At 42.2% G+C, this 13,771-nt stretch overlaps 1 protein-coding gene across 2 annotated transcripts in view; it reads left to right on the top strand.

Annotated features, from left to right (window-relative positions):
* The first annotated feature begins 498 nt into the window (after positions 1-498).
* ndrg3a (ndrg family member 3a) overlaps positions 499-13,771 on the top strand; it is a 31,926-nt gene continuing 18,653 nt past the window's right edge. The window contains exon 1 of one of the 2 annotated variants that reach the window (XM_040002940.1): positions 499-651. The gene's annotated coding sequence lies outside the window, so the exon portion shown is untranslated. The remainder of the gene's footprint in view (positions 652-13,771) is intronic. The other variant, XM_040002941.1, reaches the window with a different exon arrangement.

Here is a 13,771-nt window from a genome sequence, read left to right as displayed (position 1 = left end):
GACTACCAGTGAAGTCGATGGTTGGATCATTCATATTTTGATGTTGATGTTTGATGTGACGGTTTTTGGTTTTTTTATGGCATAGCCGATTTGAGCGGTTATATAATCGGCTTGAAAATAGAAACTGGATGGGAATTGTAATCGTGTAATCTCTCAAAATGTCAGCTGCTATCGTGAATGAAGGAATGAGCAGGAAAATGATATATTAAGCCTCAATGCTCATCTGTTGATCAGAGACTTATAAACAGCGGTCGTTTAAAAATTAATCGTCGATAAATTCAGCAGCCCAGCCAATCTAATGAAGTTGGGAACTGTGAAGTCATCACAAACACTGGCTTTGATCGTCTCTGTACATTTTGTTTCTCCCTTGGGAGCAGAGTGTCGTCTCCGTGATTTTGGAGCGGAGTGAGACCTCCCGTTCTCACCCCCCACTTTGTGGGTGGTACCGCCTCTTTCCCATTGGCTCCTCCGCCGTGTCTCCGCCGCAGCGTGTAGTTCCGCCCAGAATTACTAGTTGAGGCAGAGGAAACGCTGGGCAGCCACGAGCGTTGTTCGCTGTGTACTTAGAAATACAATTCACCGACGGTATTCAACAGCACTCCCAGCGAAGAATTGACAGTAAACCACCGGATACTTATTTCAACCGTCGAGGTGAGTTTTCATAACCGTTTACCACTTACAGATGTGCCCGATGTCACAGGAGATTACCTCAGCTCGCTGGATTTCTCAACCTGTTCGTGCTGCTGTCTGTACTGTCCAGGCGTTTGTTACATCGATGATGGCAGCAGTTAGAGGATCGTTAGAGGACTAGTTAAAACCACATGTTAAACACCAGTGGCTCACAGGGAGCGAGCGGTCCAGTCATGAAAAAAACCCAAAAACCAACAAATAAATAAATAAACTGCAGCTGAATTGAATTGAGTTCGTAGCCGCTTCTCTCAACTGTGATGCGACATAACGCCTGTGTTAACGACTTAGCTTGTTTCCCTTCATTTGTCAGTGCAGTTGTTGTTGCCATTGATCTGGGATTTTTTTTTCACTGTTAACATTTGTGCTTGCTAAGTGTTAACCCGTGTTTTAGCTAGTTAGAATACAACTAGGCCTGTCACGACGCCTCATAACGGACTGTGACAACTAAAGAAATGTTAGCCGAATAGCTTTGAGCTAAATAGATGTAGTGCACAGAACCTGTTAGTACTTATTACCTGTTAATAAAAAGAAAACAAGAACTTTTATTATAAACACGCCAAAAATACAAGTTGTGCCTTTTATTTAACTCCCCCCTATCCAATTACTGGAATAGTAATATGATTTCTATCTGCATGGATTTAATTTTATTTTGAGTTATAACAGGAAACATTTGTCTCCAAAGATCCAAAGCCGGGTGTTGAATGTCTGGCCTCCCACCTCTCGCAGTGTGAGGGGACGTGTTGCCCTCAGCTTTGCACGCTCCTCCACAAATTGTCCCAGTCTATCCTCGCCAGACCCATCATTACCATGCAGATCAGTCGCAATGAGATAGAAGCGCCCACCCCCCCCAAAATAAATAAATAAATAATTAGACATAACGTGACTGATGATATTGTCACTGGTACGCAGGCGAAGGTCACACAGGTGAGAAGTGTAAGGGAGTGGGCATCAGGTGTTTCTCATTACTAAGAATATCAGAGCCTGTATTTAAATACCACCACATATCCCACTCTTTCAGAGTAAATCTGCCATTAGGTTATTGAAACCGTTTAATTAATGGGAGATTTAAACACTACAGAAAAGGACAAGAAGGTCACTGTGACCTTTGTGTTCCTTCCTGTGTGCTAAATGTGTAAGAAAGCCTGTGTAGCATATGTAACTGTTAAAATGTAAAGTTTGATGGCGTTAAATTCACAAATTTTATCTCCCACAGTGCCCCGAACAGTGCCACATGGTCAGAACAGGCTGAACAGAGCTTACGCAACTACCAGGATTTTGTTGTCAGTTGCTATATAGTTGCAGAAGACTGTTGACTGCGATTGGGAAAGCTTGTATATATAATAACAGAGCAGATGGCAGGTAGGGTGGGGTGGGGTGTTTCGCCTTATTGTTTGAAGCTCTAAGCTCGTGGTTGATTATTACACCGAATCACCTTGTGCTTAACTTATGGGAGGGTCAAAAGTTGTTTATTAATGCACGCGTTGTCCTTCACATCTTGGAATCTGTAGGACAACGTGTTCATCAGGTCTTTCTAGCCTGTAATCCTTAGAGCCCTCGCTGAAATGTTGAATAATTTATAAGCGGTTTATGTGGTTTATCGCAAGAGTTTTGCCATATTTTTTTTAATAGGTGGCGTGATTCATCTCCCACGCGTGCTCGGAAATTAAAACAAACTCACTGGAGTGAATGCAAAGGCGGCAAAATGAAACAGTTGCGGGCTTCACATGGCATTAACTCTCGTAAGTGAATGCTGAAAAATAATTTCCGTTTGTTAGTGTCAAGAGGTGAAACTTTTACGGTGCCTTTCAGCTTGGATTACACTTTCCACTTGATGTATTACAAGGATTACAGAGTACATAAAACGTGAGAAAATGCTGCTGTTGTGCAGAAGAGGATTTCTTGCAGCATTGGCAGGGATGAATGTCAGGAAATAACACTGGCTGCTCAGATGGAGACAGTAATTAAGCCACTGTGCTGACAGTCAGTCTTGTCTAGTATTCGCTTTTCACCTTTGGATTCCCGGCCCCGCAGGGCCAAACACAACCTGTGCCAGGCACAGACGTTTACCGTGACTTCTTCTTATAATGGAAAATGCCTAAAACCTTTGTTGACAATACATCCTCATCCTGTTCTGCTATTTCTCCTTAGTCAATTAGCAGTAAAAACATACAGCCAGCACATTATTATAGTTTTTTTGTTGTTTTTTTTAAATCCCCAGCAAGGCGAGCAATGTAAACATTATCCCGTGTGTCTTTTTCTCAGTCCGGCTCTGTCCTCTGCGCTGCTGCTGTGTTTTCGTAACAGCATCTGTAATTGAAGCTGTACAAAGCCTGGAGAAAACAGATGATGGATGTAAGCCTCTGCTCCGGGTTCATCTCTTAAATTTCCATCTCATCCCAGTCTACCGCTGAGTCCCTGCTCGGTTTGTTTTTATTGCATGGATATAACGGAGGATAAGTTTCCTTATGACGAGCTACGAAAGGCAAAACATCCAAGGCCGTTTGCGAGCTGACTTTCTTCGTGTGAGGGAATCGCGCTGTCTTCTACATAGTTTTCTCAAGACTTTCTTATCTGCTGGATCCCATCCCTGCTAGAAGGAGGGCTCCATCTCCATTTTCCTTATCAACATCGGCGGCCAAATCAGCAGGTGGGAGTGAGGCGAGGAGAAGCACAGGTGGTAAGCTTGTTGATCCAAAGAGTTGGATGCAAGCCAGGTTTGACCTCTGGACTGTCCCCGTCTCTCTGCTTTTCATTTAGGATCACATATTGAGCACATCTGCACAGATGCCATCACGTTAACCCTCAGTTTTCTCTGTTCCTCTCGTTTGTCTGAAGGTGGTTGTTGGATTTCTGCGGAAAAGAAGCTGTATTCACTAATCCAGATTGGGGGGGGATATTCCAAATCCCTGTTTGTCATAGATCCATATAAGCTGGCACACATCACACAGCAGGCTCTCCGAACTTAAAAGTGTTAATAGCAGCACGCAGCTTTTAGTTACAGTGCCTCACAATAGGCTGTGAGCCGTATGAGCGGTTACATCCTCCGTTTGCTTTATGGTCACACGGACACCCAAGACACTTAGATGCTTTAATGTGACGAAGCATATGGGAGATGCAGCGCCCTGGTAGTTTCAGGACCCCCTCGATCCATGTTTCTGCTGGAAGCTGATAAATTCTCTCACAGATGAGACGCAGCGAGCACTGATCTAAAAACTTAGGGATCATACTTTGAGAGGTTTGGACCCTTTAGACTCGGTGAGAGTTGTTTGTTTCACGTTTGCACGTGTACATGTATTGTTGTTTTTACATATTAGGAAGAGATGAATAGTCGACATCTTTTTATCACTCGTCTGATGTTTTCTCGCTGGACTTAAAGTCAACGTGCTGGAGTCGTGAGTCAAAGCCAGCTGTTGAAGAATTCCTCATTGGTTGTTGTGATAAGAAGAATATGAGTTTATGCAAATGATGGTGAAAAAGGTCGCTCGATTTCAGCAGTGCCACCAGCTGAGCTGGATCTGGGGGGGGGCGTACCTCCCCCTCCTGTGGTTGCCAAGGACACCGCCAGCCTCCACAGCGAACATTCGCCAAGGGAAGGCGCCAGAGGAGCCACCTCTGTGTTTCTCTGGGAAATTGAATTGTCAGCGATCAGTCATTGTGACAGCCAAGCTGACCACACAGATAACTCTATTAGCAGAGGCTGTGTTCCTGTGAGGCAACAGGCCTCTTAGCACTGATTCATACACTGAAACATACTGAGACTTGTCCTCATTCAAAGCTTGCTGTGTTTTCACAGGCAGAGGTCTTCACTGTCTGTGGATACAAGGGCTCTCATGTCTCTGTGCTCTGTTAATGTTTTATGGAAACAGTATCTTGTGTTTCCCTCCCCTCGTTTGTTGAAGTGACGCTGATGTGCCGTGCATGCGTGTGTCTGAGATTGTTAGGTCCCGTGCCACACAGATGGCCTCGCTGCTGCTTTCACAGGTGCCCTTCAACCAGCCTGACCGCAGTCTCCAGATCCTGCTGAGCCTCCAGCAGGACTCTGCTCTTCTGGAAACTCTGCCTCTTCACATCAACCAGCTGTGACCCAGGACACAGACGCACTCGCACGCACATACAGTTTCTGTCTTCCACTTTCTTTCTTTAGGCTTCCTGCACAACTGAGCATGGCAGAGGAAATCCCCATAGACTGAGCCGCAGCTAGCCTAGCGTAGCAGAGTGGGGCAGGTACTCTATTAGCAGCGCTGAGTGCAGGGCAGACAGGCCTGGCCATTCAGCCAATTTATAGCCAGATACCAGGAGGAGCGGAGCCAGGAGAGACTCATTCAGTCACACTCACACCTCGATCTGAGCTATCAGAGCGAATTTATCAAGACACAGCTGTCTCGTCCTTCGTCCCTTAGCAGCGATATTTTTTTTTCCTTGTAACCCATCATTAAGCGTCCTTTATGTGAGACCTGTATATTCTGATGTCTATTGATTCATCAATGGTGTCTGTGATGAAGCTACAGCTTAGGCCTGGGCAGTATATTGATTTTTTTAAGGTATGTTAATATGTTTTATAATGAAGTATAGGATGAGACAGCATTTGTGCTGATGTAGTTTAATGTTGTATGTAAACCCATGCTAGTAATTGCATGTCTTCTGTCACTCAGTGCTGCAAAACAATTTTTCCAGAACTGTGCTCCATCTGCATCTGCAGACTATTTCTCTCCCCAAGGTGTCCTGCACCATGAAGGTGGAAAAACGTGTTGTCTAAAAAAATATTCCAGTTTAAAGATGATAGCTTAATGTTATAGTTGTTTGTATAGCCAAGCTACTTCATTTATGGAAACAGAACGCTAACAAAATGCTGCAAGACTTGATTTACTTTTTTTAGGGATACATTAAATTCGCCAGTGAAACGTTATATTTTTTAACATAGTTGGAAGATGTAAAATGGTCTAAGTTTCCCGACTATGCAGTGACTTCTGATATATGATTTCCCCCCATGTCACCCAGCTGCACTACAGTAACTCAGTTGTTTTCTGCAATACTGTTTTCTTATTAAGTCTGTTTATCATTGTTTGAAAGGATCATCTGGGTCAGTGCGCTGCGGGGCTTTGTGGAGTTAAAGGAAAGATGAAGTGAATTCATATGCGTGTTTGTGACATACATTATAAATGCACAGAGAACTTTTATAGAGGAGGGTAAAATCTGTGAAGTCTCTATCACAATAAATGGTTTCATCTGTTTTTAAAAAGCGAGGAAGTCAAAGTGCGTAAGTCCATTATGTTTCCGTTCTCATGGCTGTTCAATAACAAATGAAGACACGCACAGGTCGGTTGTGTTACACCTCAGCTCTGATCCAAATTGATGTTGCTTTGGTTCAGGTCTTTTGATCCTACCAGTCTGTTTATCAATCAGTCAACTTCATGCAATGGAGTTGATTGTTGACTGATTCTTCCGATGGAAAAATGAAAGTTTCTCATTTGAAAAAGCAGCTGGTCCAATGCAGCAGCAGGGGGATTCACAGTTAGCCAATCAGCTCCACAAGTAGGACTAACTATGATGTTAAGCCAAAGAATCAAGGAGGAGTAATAGGAGCAATGATATGAACCTCATTCATTCTCATGTAGTGCTTGTACTTTGCTATGGTCCGGTCTTAAAATCCCGGCCAGACTAGTATGTTTATGAGACAGAAGCGTTATCAAGTGTTAATTAGCTTAAAACTGAAGCACAAACTTCAATAAGGCCATATTATTCATTAGGTAATATCATTAAAACTCCAACCACTTGACAAGTTAACTTCCAGTCATTATTAGAGGAAGTGCAGTTTCTGACACCTCAACGGTGGCTTCATTTTTCAGTCCCGGAGGATGCAGTTTGGTATCTTAGCATCAGTGTCGAGTTAAAGCAGTGTTAAATTATGTTGGTCTCTAGTGATTACACTTGAAAATTTGGATGTATTTACTTTAAACTATGCAGTTTAATATAGTCACAGGGGTCCAGTCACACTGCCCACTAAGGCTCTCATAAAGTTGCAGCTTAGTGCAAGGACTACTACTTTATTTATAAACGAAGACCAGAATAGATGCTTGACTATATAGTACAATGTAGTGAGGAGGGTGGGGCATGGGGAGGGCTGACTCATGTCTCAGCTTCCCTCTTGCAAACACCCAAATCCACAACTGCATAATGGATAAATTGAGTTTCCAGTTTGCTGGTCTGAAACATCAGAACACCAGTGGAAAATATTACTGTTGGTCTCTGGGTCTGCATTAGTGAAGTAAATTTAGGTTGAGACTGAACGTTATGAAAAGTATTTTTACAAACCATAGCACTCTGTTTAGGGAGCCAGCCAGTTGTCCTCTGAGATTTTCTCTCGTCATGTGCGTCTTCATGTAAGACATAAAACATGCTGATTATGCCCGTAGATGTGCTGTTATGAATCAAATCTGCCAGATGGTGCTCTTCAATCTCATAAGACAATTAGCAGGTAAAGTGCCCTCCTTAAGGAATCCTTTAAAAGCACTCACTGAGTAATAAGATGGTTTCTTGCACTTAGCTGCTCTGCAGGATTAGACATGTGCATAAGTGTCCATGCTGGTGATAGACTTATTAATCGGTCCAGTTAATTATCGCAGCCTTCCCCGTGTCAGTTTCGCCATTCGATGGACAGGTGTAAATACCAAGCTTTCAAAGTGCAATATATCTTTTTGCTCACCTTCTTTTTTTAACACATACAATACATATACATATATTTACTGTAAAGTTAGGCAATATGTTGAGATTTTTCAAGTGGTCACAGCCATATCAACTGGGAATTGCCATTAAGTTATCAGATAGTTATCACTCTTAGCCTCGTGGCTCGGAAATTTGTCAGACACCACAATGGAGGCTTCAGGCTTTATGCTACTAATGCTAAACTCTTCTAGGCTCTTTTTTTTTTAAATAAGATCTCATATCGCTCATATCGTGAGATACTGTTACAGATCTTAGGTGATGCTGGAATGCTCAGTTTCACAGCACTTTGCGTTATTGTTGCCAACACAGATGTAAGACGCACAAAGGAGAGAGAGCGGAATAAGAACATCTAGAAACGTAACATGCGCCTACACTGCTTTGCATCTTATCTGCTATAAATGTTAACTTTTTGTCTCCTTATTAATAATTGGGGGGAAAAAAATGCTCAGCAATAATATAGGCATCTGTATTTGAGTGTTCCTCGAATCAGATATTGGTTTGTGTGCTTTTAGTTTTGTGATTCATATGTTTGTTTCTTTTACATGCAGAATAATATACTGTCAGTGATACTGATAATACTAAATAATTTACTAATGGTATATTATGTTAGCTATAATATAAAATCAGCAGTAGTCATCATACTAGAGCTCACTTCGTTTTTGCCAACATAGTGTCCGTGCTGGTGGGCCATGGGGTTAATGTGCTCTCATTAAGGTAATGCTTTGTGGCCTGTTTAGTGCTCCTGCTGCGGGGGAGACAGCAAGTCTGTCTCTTTGTTACCTTTGTCTGTAGGCCTATAGCTGTGCTAAGCAGTTTAATGTCATTTACATGTGTATTATATTATATATCATTTTCATTGGATCTTATTTCAGTGAACACACTCCCCACATGCAGCTGTTGGCTGTTGAAGTAGCTTTACCATTATAGTGTCTTTCATGCCAGCGAAGCCCTGCTAAACTGGATTGAAATGTGTTAGTGTTTTTTAAGTTTTTTTTTAAGCTTTTAGTTGTCTGAAATTGCGTGAGTGTAAATAGGTGTGTTTACCTTTTTACAGAAATCTGTCAGTAGAAGAGGGCCCTCTCTTTTTGGCAGGCAGATGAGTACACTGACTACAGTGTCGCTAAAGCTTTTTATCACAGACAGCGATGTCATGTTCATCGAGAGTGAACATAACTGGTCAGAGGACAAGGTCGTGAGTCTTCTGTGGACATATTCTGTCTGGTGAATAGGTCTTAAACCTTATTGCTCCTATGTGTGTAATGTCCCGTGAGCCCTCCAAGTACAGCCTCTGCAACATTTTTATCACTTGCATTTTGAGTAATGACTGTCCGGAGGCACAGGATATTAAATGTAGTAATGACTGAGTCAGTGCGCCTTCAGATTCCTTTCTCAAAGAGGGGTGAGTCAATTATAGTAATGCAGCTTTTAGCTTTTATTAGACCTTATTAGTCCTAGAAGAATCAAACAAGGAGGTGGTAGATTTGTTTGTCTTATTAACTGTCCTGAAATAGCTTCTCTCTGGCAGGCTTTCCCATGCAGTGATCATCTATGCGTATTGGCGTGTATTCATTTATTACAGAGCCTAAGCCATTGTTTAGAAGTTTAATGTCAAAACCAGCTGTGGGTGTTGGCCCACATTTGGGATTTTGGATAAAAATATACCTTTTCAACTGAATCCTGAGAAAAATGTCAGCAACATGTCTCGTTATAGTTTTTTTCTCATGTTGTCAAAAGAAGAAAAACTCTTCTGCCAGCTTGTATCAGGAGAATAATAGAAGCTGTAAGGAGGATGATGGAGCCCCAGGAGAGCAAGCTGTCATTTAATTACGCAGACATGAAACACGGGTGCGCGTGCGAGTGCGCGTGCATGCCAGTGTGTGCCGTGTGTCTGTGCTCGTTCATCTGTGTGGGTTTGCTGACAGTATCTGCAGGAGATGCTTCGTGTTATAGGTCAGCTTTTCCCACAGTGGAGAACAAAACATCTCAGACTCCAGATCAGATTTCCTCCCAGGTATTATCTCTCTGGGTTTAAATTCTTTCTGTCAATTACATTGTTAGTGACCTAACAAGGGGACTAGGCTGGGAGGGGGGGTCTAAAATGCAAAACGAATGGATTTTTCCTCTAATTCTCTTACCAAATGACCCCAGTTAGAGCAATAATCTGCAACTGAGCCTTGTCACAGCCCATTAGCTTTACTCCGGTGGGGATTGTCGCCTCTAAAGACTCAGAACTATAAACACCGGCTTTGCCTGTTTACGAAAAGTGAGGATAAGGAAATTTCTAGTAACTGTACGCTAGAAAGATTCCACTTGAATAGGGCATCACCGCACCAGTGCCCGGGTTAGGCGAAGTTGTTTACACAGATTTGTGCTTACCCCGAAATTGAAAACAGAGGAGCAGACATGGATGTCGGGCTCTCTGAATGGCTGGCAGGAGGCTAGTGGAATTTGTGCTAGCCTGTTTTCTATTGTGATGTGAAGATCGCTGAAGTGTTGAATGAGGACAGAAGTTTTAGTTGAGGACAGACATGCTTGTGTTCTTCTGTGATTGTAACATTTTGGCAGATGGGCAGATAAGTCTGCGTCCTGTCAGTGGAAGTGAGTTGGTCATAGGCCCAAGTCAAGAACGAGATAACCAAACTGGGTTATTTATTAGATAATAAAATATCCTTAAATTTTCCCCAAAGGTTGGGACATTTTGTGTTATAGCGGCTAAAATATTAAAGGGTCATTCTCTGTCAGTTTATCTAATGCTTCCCACTTAATTCCAATTGTATTGTTCCCATGGATTTTTTTTTTTTTTAGGAACATTTCTAATTGTAAGTTTTTGGGAATGACCCTGAAGGCTAAATGAACCTGTAACAACAACGTTTAAATAGAGTAACTAGATGCAATATGACAAAAAAGAAGGTAAAAATTACCAAAAAAGAGCACAATTAAATAGAAAATACCAAATAGTGCAATAACTTTTAAAAAGCTCAATAAATTAAATCTGCATATATTGGAGCCAAGTAAAGATGTGAAAAAATAAATGGAGGTGAGGTGTTAAGAGTTTCTGTATCTGTCCTTTTGGCACTGCCTGTCTGAAAAGATCACGTGGTTTAGAGGTTTTCCTTTTATTATCTATAGCTTTTGGCCACAGCCACAGTTGTTTGCATGATCTCTGTGTCAGCTGATGGAAGAATCCACTTCGATTCCAACTGGATGATTCAGAGTAGATACTGGATTCTGACAGCAACCACAGAAGAGAAATCCTTTGGCAAGTAATATGGATTCATTCCACTCATAGTTCGATATTAAGGCCAAAAAATGTTTCTTTGTAGTAACATGCCTGGGACTACACCACATTTAATTTCCAAAGAGTGCAGTCCCTCCACAGTAATTACCGCTCACAGTAAATACCCATCACATACGAAAAGTCCTGGAGCCAGATATGGTTACACTGTGGTTAGGGAACTGTGAGTGTAGTCTCATTTCCATGCAACACAATAAAATTACACAGTGTTCCTGGGTCTTAGTCAGCTCGCCAGGCGCGTCCATCTTATTGTCCAAGGACCTCACATAACCCCATGATGATTGCTGGAATGGCTCCGGCTCTGAACCCTCATCATCACCTCTGCAGCTCCTCCAGGATTACAGGCCTCGCTCTGGGCAGTCGAGCTGTCAGCACGATCGGATCAGTAAACTTGGGAAACCAAAAGTAGCCATTTCACTTTAGAATAAAAATACTGAGAGCAAAAGAAGAAGAAGCTTTATCGAGGAATAAAGTCAATACAATTTTAATAAAATCCAAAAGACAAAAACTGCCACTCAAAACAGCACCAGGGGAAGGAGAAATGAGCCCAGACATATGTTTATACATGCCATGATAGTTTTTTTTTTTTTACCATGGAAGTGTTTCTGCTATTTCATCTTCTTTTTTTACTAGGATCTGGCCCACTGGAAAGTTGTGTGGGCCCAGGAAATATATGTATGGCTTTAAAATTATAAGCTTAGATTTGATCATTTTCACCTTTATTGAACAGTGAAGAGACCATAGGGGAAGACACAGGAAAGTTTTTCAGGCCAGATTTAAACTCGAGCTGCTGCCTTTCAGTCATGTGGCACATGGTCACCTGCACACACAGCGAGCGCCCGTAAATTTCCATTTCTAATCCCTGACTTTAGTCTGTCATTTCACTCACTAAATTAGCTTAGTTTCTTGAGGATTAAGGTGAGACTTATAGGGGATCTGAAGGCTTTGCTGAACTTTCCCTCTTGTTCTGTGTGAAATGATGTGTGGTCATAAAAAATCAAAACGCACCCGAGTTCACCAAAGACCTTAAACTCTCACAGAGAGCGAGCTGACCTGTCAAGCATCATCAGTTTAGAAATGCGCTGTTCTATGGAGGATACAGTTCCTGCACAGAGCTTTAGTGTGATCCACCACTACTCTTTGCAAATTTTGGCCAGTGTCTCAAGTCATTTTAAATTTTTTTTATTTTTTTTGTGCAAGCTGAAAACTTTGCAGCACCGACTTTCAGAGGATCAAAACATGAAAATAAATATTCGCTGCTTTTAAGCAAGAATCCCTTTTACATACCACAGAAAAGCAAACTTCAAATGAATCTAGATCAGCCTAAGAGGATAGTTTGAAGTTAAAGTCATTAAGATAAATAAACCATAAGGATTCTGAATTTTAAAAAGGCAATGTGTGGTAGGGCAAAGTGACACATTACCAATGACTAAGATGCTTTTTGTACTGTTGAAGTGAAATGTTTAAAATTGTAGAACTGTAAACCTGGAAAGGTGCAAGATTAAAGATCAAATCAGAAGCAATGCAGCAGAACTGAAACTTTTTGTTTTGTAGTTTTCTATATAAAAATTAAATTTAAAACCATGTTTGTAACATTTTGTGCGCTGTGGTTTTTTTAATTGGTTTTCTTGGGGGCTGTTAATTAGTCCTTCATTTGAACCCCACCGTCATTGCTGTAATCCTCTTCCCACCGTGCCGGATGACAGTGAGTCGATAGGATTTCATTGTTTATCGCCATAGCAGTACACCTGATGGCTGAGTCAGGGTCTTCATAGCCCTGGAGGCACGTTAATATGAGGTCACTGTGCTGATATTCAGCACGAAAGCAGAGAGGCCAGCGTCAAAGTGCGGCCATGACGTAAACAAGTAAATCTGAAGTCACTGTTGCCATGGTGAAAAAGGGCAAAAAGGGCTAAGTTAAGTGGTGGCACAGCTGGGCTTTCAGTTGCCCATCACGTCGCCTGCAAACAGTTCCTGATGGCCCAAGGTGTGATGGAGATGAGCAGAAAAAGGAAAAGATGGAGAGAGTGCAGAGAAGGAGAGGATGAGGGAGAGGGGAAAAAGTGTGAGGAGGGGGATTTGCTCATCAATCACTCAGGGATGCCTGCTGACATGGCAGCTACAGGACTCCTTTTGTTGGCAGAGACGAGGTATATCTCAAGGAAGTGTTTGGCATGCGCCACTGTGTCCACACACGGATGTATTCAAGCGCCTGCGTCTCACTGTTAAAGCAAAGGCTGGCTCTGTCTCTGCTTAAAGCTCAGGATGTTCTGTGTGAGGTAGGCAGGAGTGCTTGCCAGCAGAAGAGCGGGGAGGGGAGGGGGGCGATGGTAAATGAGTTATCCCTTTATTAAACTGACAGATTTCAGCATGTCTTTGCAATTCTTCCGATAAAGTCATTTTGCCAGAATTGGAAGACCTCCTGGTCTCTCGGAGACACTGCTGACTCTAGAATGTAATGAAAGATGACCTTTTCAGTGTCGAAAGAGCCTCATGTGGGTTTTCTCTTGACACACTTTCTGCAGGATCCTCTGTTGCCTGCTCCTTTCCTCGTTGTGTGAGCTGATATTTATCCTTGGCGATGAGGCTCTCCTAAAAGCAACACACTTTTGCAGGAGAAAGAACCTGAAGAGCACAGATGTGGGAAATTAAAGTGTGAGATCCAGCATGTAATCTGGTGTTACTCGTATTAATGCAGGTGGAACTGAGTAAAACAGAATCTGGTATTAGAGAGAATTTGTTTGTGAGTGATCGGCTAAAACAGATGGTAATACTGTTAAGGCAGGAAGATCTTGTTCCATATCAGCACTTTGAATCCTTCCCCCATCCTCCTCCACATCCATGGTGCGGTGTGAATGTGGGACAAACCTTGCAAGCTACAAAGTGAATTTCCCTGCTGTAGCCTGGGAATCATTTCCTGTTACAGTTATAGAATTCTTTGCTATCATCGAGATAACATGTATGTGTTACACTCGAGCATTGTTCCACGGCATTGAAGGAAATGAAGCTCAAAACGTGTTTCAGCAGCTCTCATTTCTACCATTATCTATTCCCCTTGTTTCT

Source organism: Simochromis diagramma, unplaced genomic scaffold (assembly GCF_900408965.1).
Source record: "Simochromis diagramma unplaced genomic scaffold, fSimDia1.1 OVJJ01000646.1, whole genome shotgun sequence".
In the NCBI taxonomy this organism is placed as follows: domain Eukaryota; kingdom Metazoa; phylum Chordata; class Actinopteri; order Cichliformes; family Cichlidae; genus Simochromis; species Simochromis diagramma.
The sequence above is the reverse complement of the archived record's forward strand: the minus strand, read 5'-3'. Positions and strand labels throughout refer to the sequence as shown.